General features: G+C 40.2%; 4 non-coding genes across 4 annotated transcripts; 2 read left to right on the forward strand and 2 right to left on the reverse strand.

The window, feature by feature from the left end:
* Positions 1 to 2961: 2961 nt before the first annotated feature.
* Positions 2962 to 3034, forward strand: TRNAK-UUU (transfer RNA lysine (anticodon UUU)). The gene has a single exon. It is a non-coding gene; the product is annotated as a tRNA-Lys (tRNA).
* Positions 3035 to 13564: 10530 nt separating this feature from the next.
* On the reverse strand, positions 13565 to 13636 carry TRNAA-UGC (transfer RNA alanine (anticodon UGC)). The gene has a single exon. It is a non-coding gene; the product is annotated as a tRNA-Ala (tRNA).
* A 5125-nt stretch (positions 13637 to 18761) lies between these two features.
* On the reverse strand, positions 18762 to 18835 carry TRNAF-GAA (transfer RNA phenylalanine (anticodon GAA)). Its single transcript has one exon. It is a non-coding gene; the product is annotated as a tRNA-Phe (tRNA).
* Positions 18836 to 19547: 712 nt separating this feature from the next.
* Positions 19548 to 19620, forward strand: TRNAF-GAA (transfer RNA phenylalanine (anticodon GAA)). Its single transcript has one exon. It is a non-coding gene; the product is annotated as a tRNA-Phe (tRNA).
* Positions 19621 to 20271: the final 651 nt, after the last annotated feature.

Consider the following 20271-nt stretch of genomic DNA (forward strand, 5'->3'; position numbering starts at 1 on the left):
ATTAAATTGTATGAAATGTTTGTTTATACCAGTGATACCATTTCCTTTCCAAAGCCTTTCAGTGTTTTCTCTGATGCCTTTTGATTTTTATCTGATGGGTTCCAGGCAAGATTCCTTTAAAATGTTTAAATATTTCTAACAAAAGTATTTTGTGACGAATCCAAGAGAGATTTGAAAGCATGACATTCTTAATCTCTCTATAACAATCTGTCTAGATAATTTCACTGAAGAAATGAATGGAGGAGGGTGTCTGTAGATAAAGGTTTCTATAATTGAGATTTGAAAAAAAATAGAATTTATTTATTTGTTTAGATGAAACCAGACAACTTTCCAAGCCCTGAATCAAATTGGGGGATGTATTACACCTTTAGACAAAGAATCTCCCAATGTAGCTACTTTAGCCATTTTACAAAAACCCATAATGCATGACCCTAATTATCTTCTTAACTTTAGAATTTGGAAAACTCAGCATTTCCTGTGAGGTGTGATCCAGTGTACAACACAAACATTCACTCACACACACAGAAAGAACTAAGATTTGCAGCACTTATGGTCTGGTTATTGACCTGATGTGTGTGTGTGTGTGTGTGTGTGTGTGTGTGTGTGTGTGTGTGTGTTGGCGATGGGGGCTACTGTGAAAGGAAAGGATAAAGAAAACTCAGCCAAGTAAAGATTTTCTACTCACATATCTATTTACCATTCTTTTGTCTATATGTCTTTTAAAAGAAGACATACAAATGGCAAATATATGAAAAGGTGCTCAACACCATTGATCATCAAATAAATGCAAATCAAAACTAAAATGAAATGTTATCTCACCCAAGTTAAAATGACTTTCATCCAAAAGACAGGCAAGGACGTGGAGAAAGGAGAACCCTAGTACACACTTGGTGGGAATTTAAATTAGTACAACCGCTTTGGAGAATAGTATGGAGGTTCCTCAGAAAACTAAAAATATTACCATATATTCCAGCAATCCCGCTATTAGGCCTATACCCAAAAGAAAGGAAATTAGTATATCGAAAAGATATCTACACTGTCATCTTTATTGCAGCACTATTCACAATAGCCAAGATTGGGAAGCATCCTAAGTACCCATCAACAGATAAATGAATAAAGTAAATGTGGTACGTATACACAACGGGGTACTATTCGGCCATGAAAAGAATGAGGTCTTGTCATTTGCAAAGTGGATGGAACTATGTTCTGTGCGGGAAATGCGAGAGGGGAGAAGAAAAGACACACACACAATACCTTTAAGGGTAAATAACCTTTATCCCACGTAAACGGCAATGCAGATATAATAAACAAATGATACAATAAGCAAATTGCAATGGGAAGGGGAGAAGGGAAAAGATATATATATATATATATATATATATACACACTCACCAAATATATATACATAAATATATATATTTATATATATGTACACTCACCAGACTATGAAAGATTCATCACCACACCGGGAAGCAACAGCCCGGGCTCCAGAGTCGGCCACTCGTCCATGCACAGAGAAGGAGAGGTCTCATGAAGCTCACGAGAGCCCTTCGCCACTGAGCTCAAGGAACAAGAAAAGGTCAACTTGTTTTTGCGATTGTCTGTTGTTTTTCAATAACTAACGTATAGGAATAGATTGAAATAGAGATTTCTCGGAAACAGCACTGGATGAACACCTCAAGGGGTTCATACAACCTGTTCAGGATTTGGTGACCGTTGTTTGTGTCCACGTTCAATTGAGTTCAAATTTAATACGTAACTTTTCCTCCACAAACTAGAGGACATTAAGTTAAGCTATACACAGAAAGTAAAACTTCACATATTCTCTCTCATTTGTGGAAGCCAAAAATAAAACAATTGAACTCATGGAGACAGAGAGTAGAATGATGGTTACCAGATGCTGGGAAGGGTATTGGAGGGGGCAGTGAGATGGTTAATGGATACAAAAATATAGTTAGCATGAATAAGATCTATCATTTGATAGCACAACAGGGTGATTATAGTCAACAAAAATGTATTGTACATTTAAAAATAACTTAAAGATTATAACTGGAATGTCTGTAACAAAGAAATGATAAGGTGTTGAGGCGATGGATGAGGTGATGGATGCTTCGTTTATCCCAATATGATTATTACACATTGTATGCCTGCATCAAAATATCCCATGTATCATATATATACATATATATACTATGCAGCCATAAAAATTAAAAAGTAAAAAAAGATCCATAGACGAAGAAAAAATATCTTCAAAAATAAAACAAGAAAAAAACAAAGAAAAGATCCATTATTAATTACTGCCTTTCTCTGTCTGTGTTTGGAGAACGAATATCTGGCAGAAAAATGCTTGCTGTGTTTAACATCACTATTTCTAAAACCTTTAGACTGTGACCAGCAAAAGCGGCACTAAATACTAAACCAAAAGACACTGTTACACGCGGTTTTCCCTCTCTGGCCAGCCAGACCGCCGGTCTGAGGTCCACTTGCCAAAGTGATGCCTGGCTGGCAGTTTCATCCACCAACAGAAAGGGGTCCATTATGGAATGTTCTCTTGCATCTTCAAATTCTTCCTCCTTCGTCTCTCTTACCCTCTGCCTACAAAGGCTTCAAGAAAGAGATACAAGACAATACTGAGGGATACGAACAAAAGTAGCTCCACAGTTGCCTCGAGAAGTTTAGGTTGCAGGTAATTGGCGAGAATGAAACCCTCTGTATCTAGCAACTCCGCAGTGCTTTGTGTGGAAGACGCTCCATCTCAGGTTACGAAAATCTACAGAAAGGAGATGTTTAAAAAGAGAAAAGGAAAATATTCCTAGGGATTATAATGCCTCTCTTAAGCAGAGTCTTCGAAAAGAGGATAATTCAAGTAATGTGATTTACAAATTGCAACATGAAACATAAAACGAACTGAACAAATGGAGAAATCTAGATTACAGACTCCGTGGGTCGCGTCTACCGAGGGCCTGGATAGCTCAGTCGGTAGAGCATCAGACTTTTAATCTGAGGGTCCAGGGTTCAAGTCCCTGTTCAGGCGGAATAGTTGTCTATTTTACTCTAGTTCCGGAGTCCCCAACCTCCAGTAAACGTAACCGGGTATCAGGCAGCGCGGCAGGAGAGCCAGCGAAGTTTCATCTGTCCTTATACAACAACTCCCCATCGCTCCTGCGACCGCCTGAGCTACTCTTCCTCCCAGATAAGCGGGGGTGTCAGATTCTCACAGAAGTCCAAACCCTATTGTGAACTGCGTATGAAAGGGATCTAGATTGTGGGCTCCTTATGAGAATCTAATGCTTGATAATCCGTCACTGTTTTCCATCAGTGCCAGATGGGACTGTCCAGCTGCAAGAAAACAAACTCAAGGCTTCCAGTGATTCTACATTATGGTGAGTTGGATACTTATTTCATTATATATTACAATATAATAACAATATAAAAAAAGTGCACAATAAATCTAATGTGTTTGAATCATCCCAAAATCATCCCCCCCAACCCCTGCTCCCTCATCCATGGAAAAAACTGTCTTTCATGAAACGGTCTCTGGTGCCAAAAAGGTGGGGAACTGCCGCCCAAGATAGTTTATACCAATTAAGCACAGGAAGAAGTTCAGATACTTGTTTGTACAGTGACTAAAACTTTGCTACTTTATGCTTTACAAATGTGGAATGATTTACATCATGAAATTACCAGCCCTAAGGGATTGCCTTAGTGAAGTTGTTTTCCAAACACCAGAATACAGAAATCTAAACTATTTTAGAGACTGTTGACCTGGAGATTTGCATTTTTACGTATTTTTTAGAGAATCTCCTTCAACGGTTAACTGAAAACAAAATCAATCAAAATTTCTAAACTCTAAAAACAGAGAAAGAGATATTGAAAGCAACAAAAGAGACAAAACACCTTACCTACAGAGAAAACCAATTTGCATAACAGTGGGTATCTTATCAGAAATCACAGAAGTCAGAAAGAGTGGCACAACAGTTTTCAAGGACCGAAAGAAAAGAATTGTTAATTCTGAATTCTATATCCACAGAAAATATCCTTTAGAACTGAAGAAGAAATCAAGACATTTTCAGAGCAAAGAAAACTAAGATAATTAGCTGCTAGCAGAATTATCCTTTAAAAAATAGTTAAATTTCTCCAGATGGAAAGAAATGATAAAAGAAGAAATAATTGACATCAGGAAAGAAGAAAGAACATGGTAAGCAAAAAAAAAAAAAAAAAAAAAAGGTAAAAACAATACATTTTCCTTTTCCTCTTGAGCTTTCTAAATTATGTTTAACAGTTGAAGCAAAAAGTGTAACATGACCGGGCACGGTGGCTCAGGCATGTAATCCTACCACTTTGGGAGGCCAAGGTGGGCAGATCATGAGATGAGGAGATCAAGACCAGCCTGACTAACATGGTGAAACCCCGTCTCTACTAAAAATACAAAAAATTAGCTGGGCATGGTGGCACACACCTGTAGTCCCAGCTACTCGAGAGGCTGAGGAGGGAGAATCACTTGAACCAGGGAAACGGAGGTTGCAGCGAGCCAAGATCACGCCACTACACTCAGGCCTGGGCAACAGAGTGAGACAATGTCTCAAAAAAAAAAAGAAAGAAAGAAAGAAAGAAAAAAGTATAACATGGTCCGATGTGGTTCGAAATGTATGTAGAAGAAATAATTTAAGACAATTATATTACAAGTAGGAGAGGCAAAGTGACAAAAAGGTAAAGATGACACACGTCACTTTAACTGATAAAATAATGATACCAGTACACAGTGATAAATTAAATAAATATCATGTAATACTCAGACAAATCACTAAAAGAGTTATATAAAGAGATCATTTAAAAACACTACAGATAGGCTGGGCACAGTGGCTCACACCTGTAATGCCAGCACTTTGGGAGGCTGAGGGGGATCACCTGTGGTCAGGAATTCGAGACCAGCCTGGCCAACATGGTGAAACCCTGTCTCTACTAAAACTACAAAAATTAGCTGGGCATGGTGGCGCATGCCTGTAATCCCAGCTACTTGGGAGGCTGAGGCAGGAGAAAAAAAAAATCAAAAAAACAAAACCACACACACACACAAACGCTACAGATAAATGACAATGAAATTCTAAAAAAGTATACTAGTAGTCCACAAAGAAGGCTTTAATAAATACATACATACATACATACATATCCCCAGAAAATGGCAGTAACAGGGTACAAATAGAAAACAAACTGCTAGATTTAAGCCCTAACATATCAATAATTACATTAAATGTAAATGGTGGAAAGGTACCAATTAAAAGACAGAGATTAACAGAGTAGATTAGAAAATATAATCCAACTACATGCTGTCTACAAGAAACTTATTTCAAATATAATTATACATACAGGTTGAAATTAAGCATATAAAAATATATAACATTCAAATGTTAATTAAAAGAAAGCAAAAGTGAGTATATTAATATAATATGAACTTTATTTATTTATCTTTTTTCTTTGAGATAGAGTTTCACTCTTGTCACTCAGACTGGAGTGCAATGGCGCGATCTCTGCTCACTGCAACCTCTGCCTCCAGGGTTCCAGTGATTCTCTTGCCTCAGCCTCCCAAGCAGCTGGAATTACAGGCACGTACCACCATGACCGGCTAATTTTTGTATTTTTAGTAGAGATGGGGTTTCACTATGTTGGCCAGGCTTGTCTCAAACTCCTGACCTCAGGTGATCTACCCACCTCAGCATCCCACGGTGCTGGGATTACAGGCGTGAGCTACCACGTCTGGCCTAATATAAGCTTTAGAACAAAGAAAAATTTTAAAAATCCACCAAGAAGGCATAACAATCCTAAATATGTATAAACCAAACAGAGTTGAAAATATGTAAAGAAAAAAAGAATTTTAAAAAAATAGACAAATCCACAATTACATTAGAGACTTCAACACTTCTCTCATAATAATCGATAGAACAACTAAACAGAAAATCAGCAAGGATGTTGAAGAACTCAAAATCATCTTCAGCTAACAGAATTCAGTCAACATTTAAAGAAGACTCCACACAAGAAAAGCAGAACACACAGAACACAGGTCAAGATGGAACATATCCTGGGCCATAAAACAAACCTCAAATTTAAAAGAATTAACTCACACAGTATGATCCCTGACCACAATGAAATCAAACTAAAAGTCAATCACAGAAAGACAACAGAAGAACATCCAAACACTTGGAAAATGAACAACACACTACTAAATAGTACACAGGACAAAGAGAAAGACTTAGTAGATATCAAAAAATAAATTAACCTGAATAAAAATGAAAGCACAATATACCAAAATTTTCAAGACAACCTAAAAAAACACTGAGAGAGAAATGTATACCACTAACTGCATACATTAGAAAAAGAAAAAAGTCTCAAGTCAGTCATCTAAACTTTTATTTGAAGAACCCAGGTGGGGAAAAAAGCAAAATAAACCCAAAGCAAATAGACAAAAGATAACAATAAAAATAAACAAAATTCAATGAAACGGAACACAAACAAAAAAAGAAAAACAAACAAAAAGCTAGTTCCTTTAGATCAACAAAAGAAGACCTCTAGTAAGACTGAGAAATTTTAGGAAGAGAGATGACACAAATTACCAATATCAGGAATAAAAAGAGGATATCACTGTAGACTCTGCTGACATCAAAAGGATATGTTTTTGGATGATTTCCTTTAAAAAATTTAGCCGGGCTCGGTGGCTCACACCTGTAATTCCAGCATTTAAAAAATAACTAGCCATGCATGGTGGCGGGTGCCTGTAATCCCAGCTACTCGGGAGACTGAGGTAGGAGAATCGCTTGAACCGGGAGGTGGAGGGTGCAATGGGCCGAGATAGCACCATTTCACTCCAGCCTGGGCAACAAGAGCGAAACTCCGTCGCAGACTTTTTCTCCCCCTTGTAAGGTCGGAGCGTTCCCACTCAGGAAAAAACATTTCTCTACTCTAGGTTTATCCGGCCTCGCATCTCTCCCCAACTGGGCCCAGCCTCAGCCTATGCTGCAGAAATGTTTAAAGTCAAGCATGTAGAGAAGGAAAAAAAAAAAAAAAAGGAAAGTGATGTGGAAATTAAAATAGCAGCTGCATAGCAATCTCAACATAGTGCTTAAAATGTGCATAAACGAGACTAGGAGTGCCCTGCGCTTTTGTGAAAACTTCATTTAGAAATAAATGAGAAAGAAGGTGGAGAGGAGCCGAGAACCAGCTGGTGGGGAAAGGGAAGAGGCAGGCTAGGGTTAAAAAATGAAGGAGGAAAAGCATCCTCAAGATTATTCAGAATATATATATATATAATATACATAGTATATACTAATAATATATAAGGATATATTATATCCTAATAATATAAGTAAATAATGATATATAACTTGTTAAATAATAATATAAATAAATATATTTTATAATTATATTATTATATAATATTAACATAACATATTATCAACATAATATTTTATATATCATATGTAGTATGATATATCCTAATATATAAAAATAATATTAGGATAAGGGAATACTATTGTTGTGGTAAATTGAGGAACGGACAGACTGATACGGGAGAACAGGAGGATATTTATTTTAAGGTAAGCAGCCACTGAGTGGATTAACATCCAAAAAGTTGAGCACTGGCCGGGCCTGGTGGCTCACGCCCATAATCCCAGCAATTTGGGAGCCCAAGGCTGGCAGATTACCTGAGGTCAGGAGTTCGAGACCAGCCTGGCCAACGTGGTGAAACCCCGTCTCTACTAAAAATACAAAAATTAGCCGGGCGTGCTTGCACACGCTTGTAATCCCAGCTACTCGGGAGGCTGAGGCAGAATTGCTTGAGCCCAGGAGGCGGAGGTGACATTGAGCCAATATCGTGCCACTGCACTCCAGCCTGGCCGACAGAGCAAGACTCTGTCTCAAAACAAAACAAACAAACGAAAAATGCTGAGCATTGAACAAAGACAGAGCAGGAGTTTTTATAAGCAAAACAAAGGCAGTTAATCATACAGTGCTTAACTTGTGGCCTTGCAGCTGCGTCAAAAGAAAAACAAAAACTGACTAAATACAGACATTTGTAAAACAGTTATGCTTAAGAAGCCAGGGAAAGGAGTAACAGTATAGGAATTTGCCTTTCCTTTTTTTCCCTTCAACCTTGTTCTTGGGTGGGGTGGGGGAAGGGCGTGTCTGGAACCCATTCCTTTGGCCTTGGCTTTTCGGAAAGTGTTATCTTGTAACTGTCCTTGAAGTGAGCTGCTAGGCAAACGAAAACTTGTTTCTTTTCTTTTTAACCCTTTCCTGTTACTTTTCTTGGAGTGAATGAATGCATATTTATTTTTAAATTTCTGCCTTACTATGAATAACTCTTTACACACAAACTTGACAATTTAGATGAGATAGACTAATTCCTTGAAAAACACAAATTAACACAACTAACTCAATATGCAATACATTTTTTATAACCCTGTAACTATTAAGGGAATTAAATTTGTAACATAATTTAAAAAAAAAATCAAGAATCTGGCCGGGCGCGGTGGCTCATGGCTGTAATCCCAGCACTTTGGGAGGCCAAGGCGGGCTGATCACCTGAGGTCAGAAGTTCGAGACCAGCCTGGCTAACATGCTGAAACCCCGTCTCTACTAAAGATACAAAAATTAGCCGGATGTGGTGGCAGGCACCTGTAATCCCAGCTACTTGGGAGGCTGAGGCAGGAGAATCGTTTGAACCTGGGAGGCAGAGGTTGCAATGAGCCAAGATCGCACCATTGCACTCCAGCCTGGAGGCCAAGAGCAAGACTTCGTTTAAAAAAAAAAAAATCAGGAATCTTTGAATCCAAGAAAATTTCACTGAAGAATTCTAAGAAGTTCTTAAGGAGGCCAGGGGCGGTGGCTCATGCCTGTAATCCCAGCACTTTGGGAGGCCGAGGTGGGCGAATCATGAGGTCAGAAGACCGAGACCATCCTGGCTAATACGGTGAAACCCCGTCTCTACTGAAAATACAAAAAATTAGCCGGGCGTGGTGGCAGGGAGCCTGTAGTCCCAACTACTCGCTGGAGAATGGCGTGAACCCGGGAGGCGGAGCTTGCAGTGACACTCCAGCCTGGGCGACAGAGCGCGACTCCGTCTCAAAAAAAAAAAAATGGTTAAAGAATTAAAACAAGGTCTACACAATCTATTCTGAAAAAAACAGAAGAGGACAAAAAACTTTCCATTTATTTATGAAGGTAATAGTATCCTGATGCCAAAACCAGGTAAATACAGTACAAAATAATGAGTATTGGTGCATAAATACTTACCAAAATATTACCAAATAGAATTCAGGAATATATAAGAAGCATTATACACCATGATCAAGTGGGGTTTATTCCAGAGACGTAAGACTAGGTAAATTTAGAAACAATCACTGCAATCCACCATATTAACAGGCTAAAAAATAAAATCACGTGATCATATCACAGTAGAAAAAGCATTTGTCAAACTTCAATAGCTACTCATGACAAAAAGTCTCAGAAAAATAGGAATAGAGAACAGCTAACACTGTACATCACGGTAAAAGACAGAATGTGTATTAGTCCGTTTTCACACTGCTATGAAGACACTACCTGAGACTGGGTAATTTTTTTTTTTTTTTAAGATGGAGTCTTGCTCTGTCGCCCAGGCTGGAGGGCAGTGGCCTCCTCTCGGCTCATTTCAACCTCCGCCTCCTGGGTTCAAGCAATTCTTCTGCCTCAGTCTCCCGAGTGGCTGGGACTACAGGCGCAGGCCACCATGCCCGGCTAATTTTTGTATTTTTAGTAGAGACAGGGTTTCGCTGAATTGGTCAGGCTGGTCTGGAACTCCTGAACTCATGATCCGCCCGCCTCTGCCTCCCAAAGTGCTGGGATTCCCGGCGTTAGCCACTGTGTCTGGGTAATTGATAAAGGAAATAGGTTTAACTGAGTCACATAGCTGAAGAGGCTTCGGGAAACTTACAATCATGGCGGAAGGGAAATGGGAAGCAAGGACCTTCTTTACGTGACAGCAGAAGAAGGAAGTATGAGCAAAAGAGGAACTTGCCAAACACTTATGAAACCATCAGATCTCATGAGAACTCACTCACTATCACCAGAACAGCATGGGGGAGGCCATCCCCATGATCCAACTACCTCCCACCAGGTTTCTCCCACAAAGTCAAAGGAATTAAAATAAGTATTTAAAATCTAGGAGGGAAAAACAGTCTACCTGATTTCAAGACTATTTCATTACATTGTTGTATTCTTGTACTATTGTATTATTACTACAGTAATTAAGACTGTATAGTATTGGCAAGGAGATAGGCACGTGGTTAATAGAGAAAATGGAAAAATAAACCTACACAAATATTCTCAACTGGTTTTTGACAAAGTTGCCTAAGTAGTAATTCCATGGAAGAAAAATAAGTCTCATGCCTTCACAAAAGTGAACTTAAAATGGATCGCAGATATGAATATAAAATGTAAAACTATAAAACTTTGAGGAAAATATATGGAAGATAATATTTCCAATCTAGGGCTAGACAAATAATTTTACAGTTGACAGTGAAACATGATCCAGAGATCTTGTAAAAGCTGGTTCTTTTTTCCTCCTTTCCTCTCCTGCTATGTCAGTTGCTTTGGCTGGTACAGAGGCTGACCAAATAGAAATAGAAATAAGAGAGCAGTAAAGGCAATGAATTGGGTCATGTTTTTACTTTTTATGTGACAAAGAAATGACAGAATTGGTGGCCAGGTGCAGTGGCTCATGCCTGTAATCCCAGCACTTTGGGAGGCCAAGGAGGGCAGATCACCTGAGGTCAGGAATTCAAGACCAGCCTGGTCAACATGGTGAAACCCCACCTCTACTAAAAATTAGCTGGGCATGGTGATGCGCGCCTGAAATCCCAGCTATTTGGGAGGCTGAGTCAGGAGAATCACCTGAATCCAGGAGGCAGAGGTTGCAGTGAGCCAAGATCACGCCACTGCGCTCCAGCCTGGGTGATAGAGTGAGACCCTGTCTCAAAAAAAAAAGAAAAGAAAAGAAAAGAAAAGAAAGAAATGAGAGAAAAGGAAAGAAAAGGAGAAAGAGAGAAAGAAAGAAAGAAAAAGAAAGAAAGAAAGAAAAGAAAGAAAGGAAAAAGAAAGAAAGAGAAGGGAGGGTAGAATGATAAGAAAGGAAAGAAATAAAGAAAATTGGCTCAAAAGAGTCTCCTGCCTGACAAGAACTCTGGTGAGTTCTTCTACAGGAAAATCAGTCTCTTGTGTGTGACCACCAAAATCATCTAAAATGTTGACGTTGTCAAAGAGATAATAAATGCATCCCCACCCCTGATGTAAGGCAAATACAAACCTCACTGGCTTTCCTAGGTGGTTTGAGTTTTTGATTGAGAATAGGCAGGGAACCCCGGGAACAACTCTTCCTCCTCAGCAGGCGCCTGGCCCTGGACCCACTTCTTAAACCTCTAGAACAGTGCTTCTCAAACTTTAGCATCAGCGGCTGGGCGGGTGGCTCACGCCAGTAATCCCAGCACTTTGGGAGGCCGAGGCGGGCGGATCACGGGGTCAAGAGTTCGAGACAAGCCTGACCAACATAGTGAAACCCCGTCTCGACTAAAAATACAAAACTTAGCTGGGCATAGCGGCGCGCGCCTGTAATCCCAGCTACTTGGGAGGCTGGGGCAGAAGAATCGCTTGAACCCGGGAGGCAGAGATTGCAGTGAGCCGAGGTTGCACCACTGCATTCCAGCCTGGGCGTGAGGGAGAGACTCCGTCTCAAAAAACAAAACAAAACAAAACAAAACAACTTTAGCATCAGAGTCACTTGAGGGCTTATTCAAACACAGGCGGCTGGACGCCACCCTCAGCAATTCTGATTCAATAGATCTGAGGTTGGGCCTGGAATTTGGCATTCCTCTTGTAGCACCCTGATCCCTCACCCCTTACTCTCCTGTGCAGTGTCCACTGTGACTAACATGCCACTATTTGCTTAAAGTGCCTGGAGAGAACCAGTGGATAGAAGGGAAAACAAGTATGAAACGAAAAGAAAATGTCTGCATTACCTTCCTTCAAACAAAAAAAATGTATCTTATAACGAACATGGTTTGTCCCTGGGGCACACAACCAGTCTTCAGCTAAGCAGGTTTCACTAGACAATATCTGTCCTGTAGGCTGATTATGGATATTTTCACTGAACAAAAGAATCAAGAAGTAAGGACAGCCTACCCTGATAGAGTGTTAGACTGGTGGACTGATGACAAACATCGTACTCTGTTGCCTCTCAAAGACACTTTTGATTCAACGGCAAACATATACACAGAGGACAGCAGTTTTGAAACATGCAGCATTGGAAACCCCTAAAAGGTGTCATCAGTAGATAGGATTTCCTGGAGTTCCCTCGTCATACAAAGCAGATGTGATAGGATTGACAAAGAAAAAAGAATTTTTTTTTTTAAATTAGAAGTGCCAACACACCTGCAATTTACTCACCTTTACTTTGCATCTATTTTCCATTGTGGCAGAAAAGCTTTCTCTTCTTTTTCATATGGGGCCTCTGTTTGCTGTTAACAGAGGTTTCCAGGCAATGTTTTATGTTATGTTATATTTTATTTTATTTTGAGACGGAGGTTCTCTCTTGCTGCCCAGGTTGGAGTGCAATGGTGGTATCTCAGCAAACAGCAACCTCCGCCTCCCGGGTTCAAACGATTCTCCTGACTCAGCCTTTTGAGTAGCTGGGATTACAGGCGTGCGTCACCACGCCCGGCTAATTTTGTATTTTTAATAGAGACGGAGTTTCTCCATGTTAGTCAGGCTGGTCTCGAACTCCCGACCTCAGGTGATCGCCCCGCCTCGGCCTTCCAAAGTGCTGGGATTACAGACGTGAGCCACCGCGCCCGGACCCCAGTGTTTTATTTTAACGAGGAGAATGTAGTGACTGAGGCAATACAGGAAAATGAATCAATCGTATGGAATATCAGTAGGGAATGTGTTGATCCTTATTGATTTCGCTCCTTCCGTGTTGAAGACCTCTAATTCCCCGACAGTCTTCGTTCGGTTGTCCAGCGTCCTGCCACTCTCATCTCAAGCGGCTGGAGAGCCACATTTTCTCAGCTTTGGATCGCACTTGTGGCTGTGCTCTCTGCGCAGGTCGACAGGGAGAGAAATCGGTGGACAGATGCTTTGACTCTGGATTTGGCTCAGAAAACAAAAACAACGACCAAAACGAAATGCCCGGGGCGGGGGGGGCGCTTTTCTGCCTTTCTTCTTCTCAGCCTTTCCTTCTCTTTAATCGTAGTACAAAACCGAAGCCAAAGTGAGCCGCCTGTTGATGTGCACGCTTTTATTTGCTTTCAAGAGACCCTGTTGGGACCTCATTCTTCTTTCTCCTCTTCCTTCTGCCGTCGCAATCTCCTTAGGTGATGTTGAGGCTTACAGTATAGAGATGGCAGATAAGTGAAGGCAATCCATTGGGTTACGTTTTTACTCTCTATACGTGCAGAAATAGGATAGAAAAAGGTGAGGAGGCAGAAGGCTATGTTGCTTGAGAATTACATTTGAGCACTGCCAGAGCAAAACCACCATTTGGTGGTGCCGGGGATCGAACCCGGGGCCTCACACATGCAAAGCATGTGCCCTACCACTGAGCTACACCACCCTCCTGAAAGACTGTTTTGTAATAATTTTCAGGAGGTAACTTTCATTTTCTGAGACTGGCTCTGTGAGCATGCTGGTAGTAGTGGTTAGTATCATGGAGCGCCTTCAGCTGCTCTGAGTAGAAGATACTCGGTACTAATGAGGGGATACAGATTCTTTAGTATACTGTACAGGACTTGAAATGGAAAGCAAAGTATTAGAAAAGTGTCAGATAACCGCCAAAAGAAGTTTCCAATGTGGCTTTAAAACGTTGAGTTGTCAGGATCTCCTTCTTCTGTTATGCTTGGCAAGGAATCAAATTCTGGTTTTTCATTCTTTCGATTTCTTTCAGAGATGACGCAAAGTTACTGAAATTCAGCTTTTTCTTACCTAAAATGCTTCATATTTGTTGTTTACTCAGCCGGAATATTAAAGGTTAGATTTGATTGAGGAAAATCACAGTCAGAAGAAAACCTGAGAGCGATGCGCTCAGCATTTCATCTTAAGGGTCTTTAGCTGGTGTGTTGTCCTGCGCCTGTACTCACAGCTATTCCAGAGGCTGAAGCAGGAGGATCACTTGACCTTGGGAGCTGGAGGCTGCGGGGAGCTACGATCACCCACTGCACTCCAGCCTGGGTGATGGAGTGAGACCCTGTATCAAAATCAAAAAGAAAAAAAGAAGAATTTATAAGGTGTGAGTGAAACAACACCTCTAGGGATGACGAGAAGAATTGAATTATGAGGGTGAGATAAAAAATAAGTAGAAACAGGATTTAAGAGGTACGGGGGGAAATGGTTTAGAAAAACAAACAGGCTATTGTCAAACAGAAGGAGGTGTCGAAAACGGGAGTTTTTAACAACTCTTTAAGGAATGGGAGAAAGATTGGAAGATGGAGAAGATAAGTTAGCCTGGCTCATGATAAATTCGGTGTATCTGTGGGGCACACTGTGAGGATGTTACATGGAGAACTCAGGCAATTGACTCTCTCTCCAGCCTGGGATTTGTGAGCATTAGTAGTAGTAGACATATTGCATGGAGAGTGGATAAAGACTAAAAAGGGTCCTTTTAGATTTGGGAATTACAAACCTATTCATGATATTTGTTTAAAAGAAAAAAAAAGCCAGGTGTGGTGGCTCACGCCTGTAATCCCAGCACTTTGGGAGGCCAAGGCGGGTGGATCACCAGAGGTCTCAAGTTCGAGACCAGGCTGGCCAACATGGTGAAACCCTGTCTCTACTAAAAATACAAAAATTAGCTGGGTGTGGTGGTGCACACCTGTAATCCCAGCTACTCGGGAGGCTGAGGCAGGAGAATTGCTTGAACCTGGGAGGTGGAGGTTGCAGTGAGTGAGATCATGCCATTGCTCTCCAGCCTGGGCAACAAGAGTGAAACTCTCTCTCCAAAAATAATAATAATAATAATAATAAAGTAAAAAAAATTTTTTTTAAAGTTTGCTCCTCTATGTTCTTGAACCCTGGTATTTATCATTATTTATCATGATTAGGGCTGTGTTCTTTGAAATACATAAGAAGATGAGAAGAAAATCCATTTCCTGACACCAAATTTCTAGTGACTGTTAACTCTTTCTCATTCTGATTTACCTATATATGAGCCTTTGCCAACACTCATGAAATAACATTGATCTCTTTTAGAACTGGCAGAAAACAGCAGGTTATATGGCAGACTTGTCTTTTCGGTTGGCTGATGGAATTTCTAGAATAAAAATAGGAAGCACTGAATGCTAGGTTTCACTGAATAAGAGACAAGAGAAGTGTTACACACAAAACTAGTGTGTGTGTGTGTGTGTGTGTGTTTGACTGTCTGTGTGTGCATGTAAACGCTAGGGAGATTATCTTAGCTCTTTGATGCTGTAGAAGTAATATTAGGACAATTTGCAGAAACACTCCTTCATCATTATGTCATGTTACGCCCAGAGAAACCTGGATGTCTACTGGATTCTTGGGAATTCATCATAATATGAAGGTCTGCTTTTTTGTTTGCCTCTTGAAAAGGAGAGAATTTTAAATAATTAAATATCTGTAGCTCTCTTCTGACTGTCTAACAACAACACAACTGAAACACATTTTTTTTTGTAAAAACTGTGGGATGAGCTTATTTAACACAGAATTCCTCTGAGGAATTAAACATTTAATTCTGAAGACAGAACACCCTCATGTGATATATACTCAATTCAGAAAACCTAAAAATATATAAAGTATCTGTCTAAACCTGCACTGTCCAATATGGTTACCATTAGCCACACTGGCTATTGAATGCTTGAAATTGCCCAGTCCAAGTTAAGAGTGTTGTAAGTGTAAAATATATATCAGATGTGGCCAGGCACAGTAGCTCGCGTCTGTAATCCCAGTACTTTGGGTGGCTGAGGTGGGTGGATCACAAGGTCAGGAGTTCGAGACCAGCCTGACCAACATGGTGAAACCCCGTCTCTAGTAAAAATACAAAAATTAGCCTGGCATGGTGACACACACCTGAAATCCCAGCTACTTGGGAGGCTGAGGCAGGAGAATTGCTTGAACCCGGGAGGCAGAGGTTGCAGTGAGCCGACATCGTGCCACTGCACTCCAGCCTGGGTGACAGAGCGAGAATCTTTCTCAAAAAAAAAAGAAAAAAAAAATATATATATAAATATATATACATACACACACCAGATTTCAAAGATGTGTAATACTATTTTTTAAATATAAAATATCTCACTAATAATTTTATAATTGATAGCTTCTTAAAATAAGTTTTTGGATATACAAAGTGATTTAAATATGTTATTGAAACTGGACATAAAAGATAGCAACAACAAACACTGGAGACTATGGGGAGGGGTGGGAGAGAGGGCAGAAAGGTTTGAAAAGCTACCTCTTGGGTACTATGCCTACTACCTGGGTGATGGGATCAATTGCACTCAAAACCTCATGCAATTTACCCAGCATCATGTAGTATAACCATGTAACAAACCTGCACATGTACCCCCAAATCTAAAATAAAAATTGAAATTACATAAAAATATAAATATTGACTTTTTTAATGCAACTACTGCAAAAGGTAACACTACAAAATGGCTGTCATTTAAAACTTGTATTATCTCTTGATTGGACAGAATTGTCTAAAGACAATGTTATCCATTTAGGTGCTGTTCTGGGAGAATCCCAGAGGCAGAGAACATGGAGCATGATCTGCCAGTAATTAAGTTGCATGCTGTGAGTGGACTTGAAAGAATGCATTTCTATGCATGATCTCCTTTGATCTTTACAACATCCCATTTTACAAAATCATTATTAACATCATTTTTAAGCCATTGAATGGCAGACAAATCATGCTTGGAATTGCCCCAGGCCTTCCATTTCAACAGAATGTAATTACTGCGTTAGGCACAAAACATTCAAAGTTACTGTTTGTCTAGTCAAATATTTCTTAATGGAGTAAAACACAAGCTTCTGAGTTGAGAAAGCCTCAGTGAAAGGATAAAGTATCTGATTCCCAGTTTCTGTACAGTCAATGTCCCTACCCCAAGGTTACTTCTCATTTGGTACTAATTTTCCTTTTGCAACTTGCTGCAGTTCTGATAGTGGAGTATTGTAGATTATTGTCTCCTCACAGGGTATGCAGAAGTTAGAGAAAAACAACACTGAAACTGAAGCAGTAATTTGAAAGAAAAAAAACCAAAATGACCAAAAAAAGACCTATTATCCCAACAAAGAATTTCAAGAGAGGAGTTGAAGTGAAAAAGGGAAAATGGGGCACATGCATCTGAGTCTTGACTTTGCTGCCCATTTGCTTTCATTTTCAGTATTCTAGAGCCCCTCATGAATGTTTGATAGAATAATTCATATAGAAATACATATATTTCTTTTTTCCTGGATACAAACATGGAAACAGCTTAAGATTTGGAAATTCTAGACAAGGTTGCCAGGCTAAAGAAATGTCTTCTCAGCAAGAAAATTTAGAATGTTCTTGTAATTGGGCCTGGTGCGATGGCTCCCGCCTGTAATCCAAGCACTCTGGGAGGCCAGCTAGGCAGGTGGATTGCTTAAACCTAGCATTTAAAGACCAGCCTGGGCAACACGGTGAAACCCACTGTCTACAAAAAAAATACCAAAAAAAAAAAAAAAAAAAAAAAATTTAGCCAGGCATGGTGGTGCTCGCCTGAAGTCCCATCTACACAGGGTGCTGACATGTGGAGTCTCTTCAGCCTAGGGAGGTTGAGGCTGTAGTGAGCTCTGATTGTATAACTGCACTCCAGCCTGGATGACAGAGTGAGACCCTGCTTAAAAGAAAGAAAAGAAAGAGAAGAAAGAAAGAAAGAAAGAAAGAAAGAAAGAAAGAAAGAAAGAAAGAAAGAAAGAAAAAAAAAAGTTCTTACAGCAGTTTAATAATGGAGTTGACTCAAGATACAAACCTGGGTTTTTCTAATTTCAAAATGTTTCTTGCATACACCACACCCCCATATATATGCTCATACAGTATGATAGTTACTTCACTGTATGTTTCTTTTTTTCATATTTCTTGTGATTTAAAAATATCCCTAGCCCAATACATATAAATAATATCAAATCAAAAATGACTTGTAAATGCCACAGCATATAGCTCGTTGGAATTTCTTAAGTTTTAAAACTAATAGCTTCCTAAGAAGTTTAAGACTTTAAATAAGGACGGGCTCAGTGGCTCACGCCTGAAATCCCAGCACTTTGAGAGGCCGAGGCGGGTGGATCACCTGAGGTCAGGAGGTCGAGACCAACCTGATCAACATGGCGAAACCCTGTCTCTACTAAAAATACAAAAATTAGCCAAGCATGGTTGCGGGGGCCTGTAATCTCAGCTTACTTGGGAGGCTGAGACATGAGAATAGCTTGAACTCAGGAAGCGGAGGTTGCAGTGAGCCGAGATCGCGCCGGTGCACTCCAGCCTGGGCGACGGAGTGAGACTCCGTCCAAAAACTTTAAATAATTTATGTAATGACAGCACTTCATGGAAGACTTCAGTGGAATATACAAAGGAGAGAGTGATACAAACATGTACATTACCTTTATCAGACTTTCAAAAACTCCCAAAAATTGGAGATATGTACGCTTCTGGGATTGGCGTACAAGTGCTGTATAAGGGAGTGATAATTAGGCAGAACTCAAAAGATGCTGGCTGAAACCCGGGGTTGAACCAGGGAACTTTAAGATCTTCAGTCTAACGCTCTCCCAACTGAGCAATTTCAGCTACTCTAAGCACACACCCTTAGTCATTTCTTCAAAATATAAAAACCGTCATTTGTAGAGTGAGTGTATTTTCTAATGCCTAATTCTGTTTTGTTCAATATCAATACAAAAATTAGCCAGGGGTGGTGGTGCGCGCCTGTAATCCCAGCTACTAGGGAGGCGGAGGCAGGAGAATTGCTTGAACCCGGGAGGTGGCGGTTGCAGTAAGCCGAGATCACGCCACTGCACTCCAGACTGGGCGATAGAGGGAGATTGTCTAAAAAAAATAAATAAAATAAATAAATGACAAGAAAAGAAAGAAAAGAAGGATCTCTTATGTCCTCCAGTACATTCTATCTCTTCCTTAGAGTTTTTAAAATTGTGGTCTCCACACTGGTGCATAACAACTCTTTTTTGTTGTTGTTTTCGAGACAGGGTCCCGCTCTGTTGCGTGGACTGGAGTGCAGTGGTGCAATCTCGGCTCGCGGCAACTTCTGCCTCCCCGGCTCAGTGGATCCTCCCACTTCAACGGAGGGAGAGGGAGTCTCGCTCTGTCGCCCAGGCTGGAGTACAGCGGCGCGGAGTAGCTGGGATTACAGGCGCGCGCCACCACCCCTGGCTAATTTTTGTGTTGATACTGAACAAAAAAGAATTAGGCATTAGGAAATACGCCCACTTTACAAATGAAGATTTTTATATTTTGAAGAAATTGCTAACGGCACGTGCTTACAGTAGCCGAAATAGCTCAGTCGGGAGAGCATTAGACTGAAGATCTAAAGGTCCCTGGTTCGATCCCGGGTTTCAGCAGGTTTGTTTGTTTGTTTTTTTTAGTTCTGCCTAATTATCACTCCCTTATACAACACTTGCAAGCCAATCCCAGAAGTGTATATATCTCAATATAAATTCTTACGTTAAGTCAAAAGTGTAAAAACATTGAACTTCTCTGGTTAGACATAGGAACAAATTCAGATGTTTACAGAATTTCGGAAACAACCCTCTCTGGAATGAGAAAATTGCTGAGGCCGACGATGACTTGCAAACTGAATTTTAATAAAACCTTTTCTATGTCTTAACAGTTTTCAAACTCAATCTCCTGTTCTGAGAGTCGAGGCTTTCTATTTTTTGCCAAAATACGGTGGGAGGGTCAATTAGGATATTTTTTCAATTATTTCCTCAAAAAAAGTTTTAGATTCTCTTACAGACTTTTTTCCCCCCTTGTAAGTTCTGAGCTTTCTCACACAGGAAACAACATTCCTCTACTCTAGGTTTATCCCCGCCACGCGTCTCTCCCCAGCTGAGCGCAGCCTCAGCCTATGGTGCAAAAACGTTTAAAGCTGAGCATATAGAGAAGGAAAATAAGAAAAAAAAATAGAAAGTGGTGTGGAAAGATCTACATATGAATCACAACACAGTGTTTAAAATGTGCGTAAACGGGTCTAGGAGTGCGCTGCACTATTG

Source organism: Pan paniscus, chromosome 5 (assembly GCF_029289425.2).
Source record: "Pan paniscus chromosome 5, NHGRI_mPanPan1-v2.0_pri, whole genome shotgun sequence".
Lineage (NCBI taxonomy): Eukaryota > Metazoa > Chordata > Mammalia > Primates > Hominidae > Pan > Pan paniscus.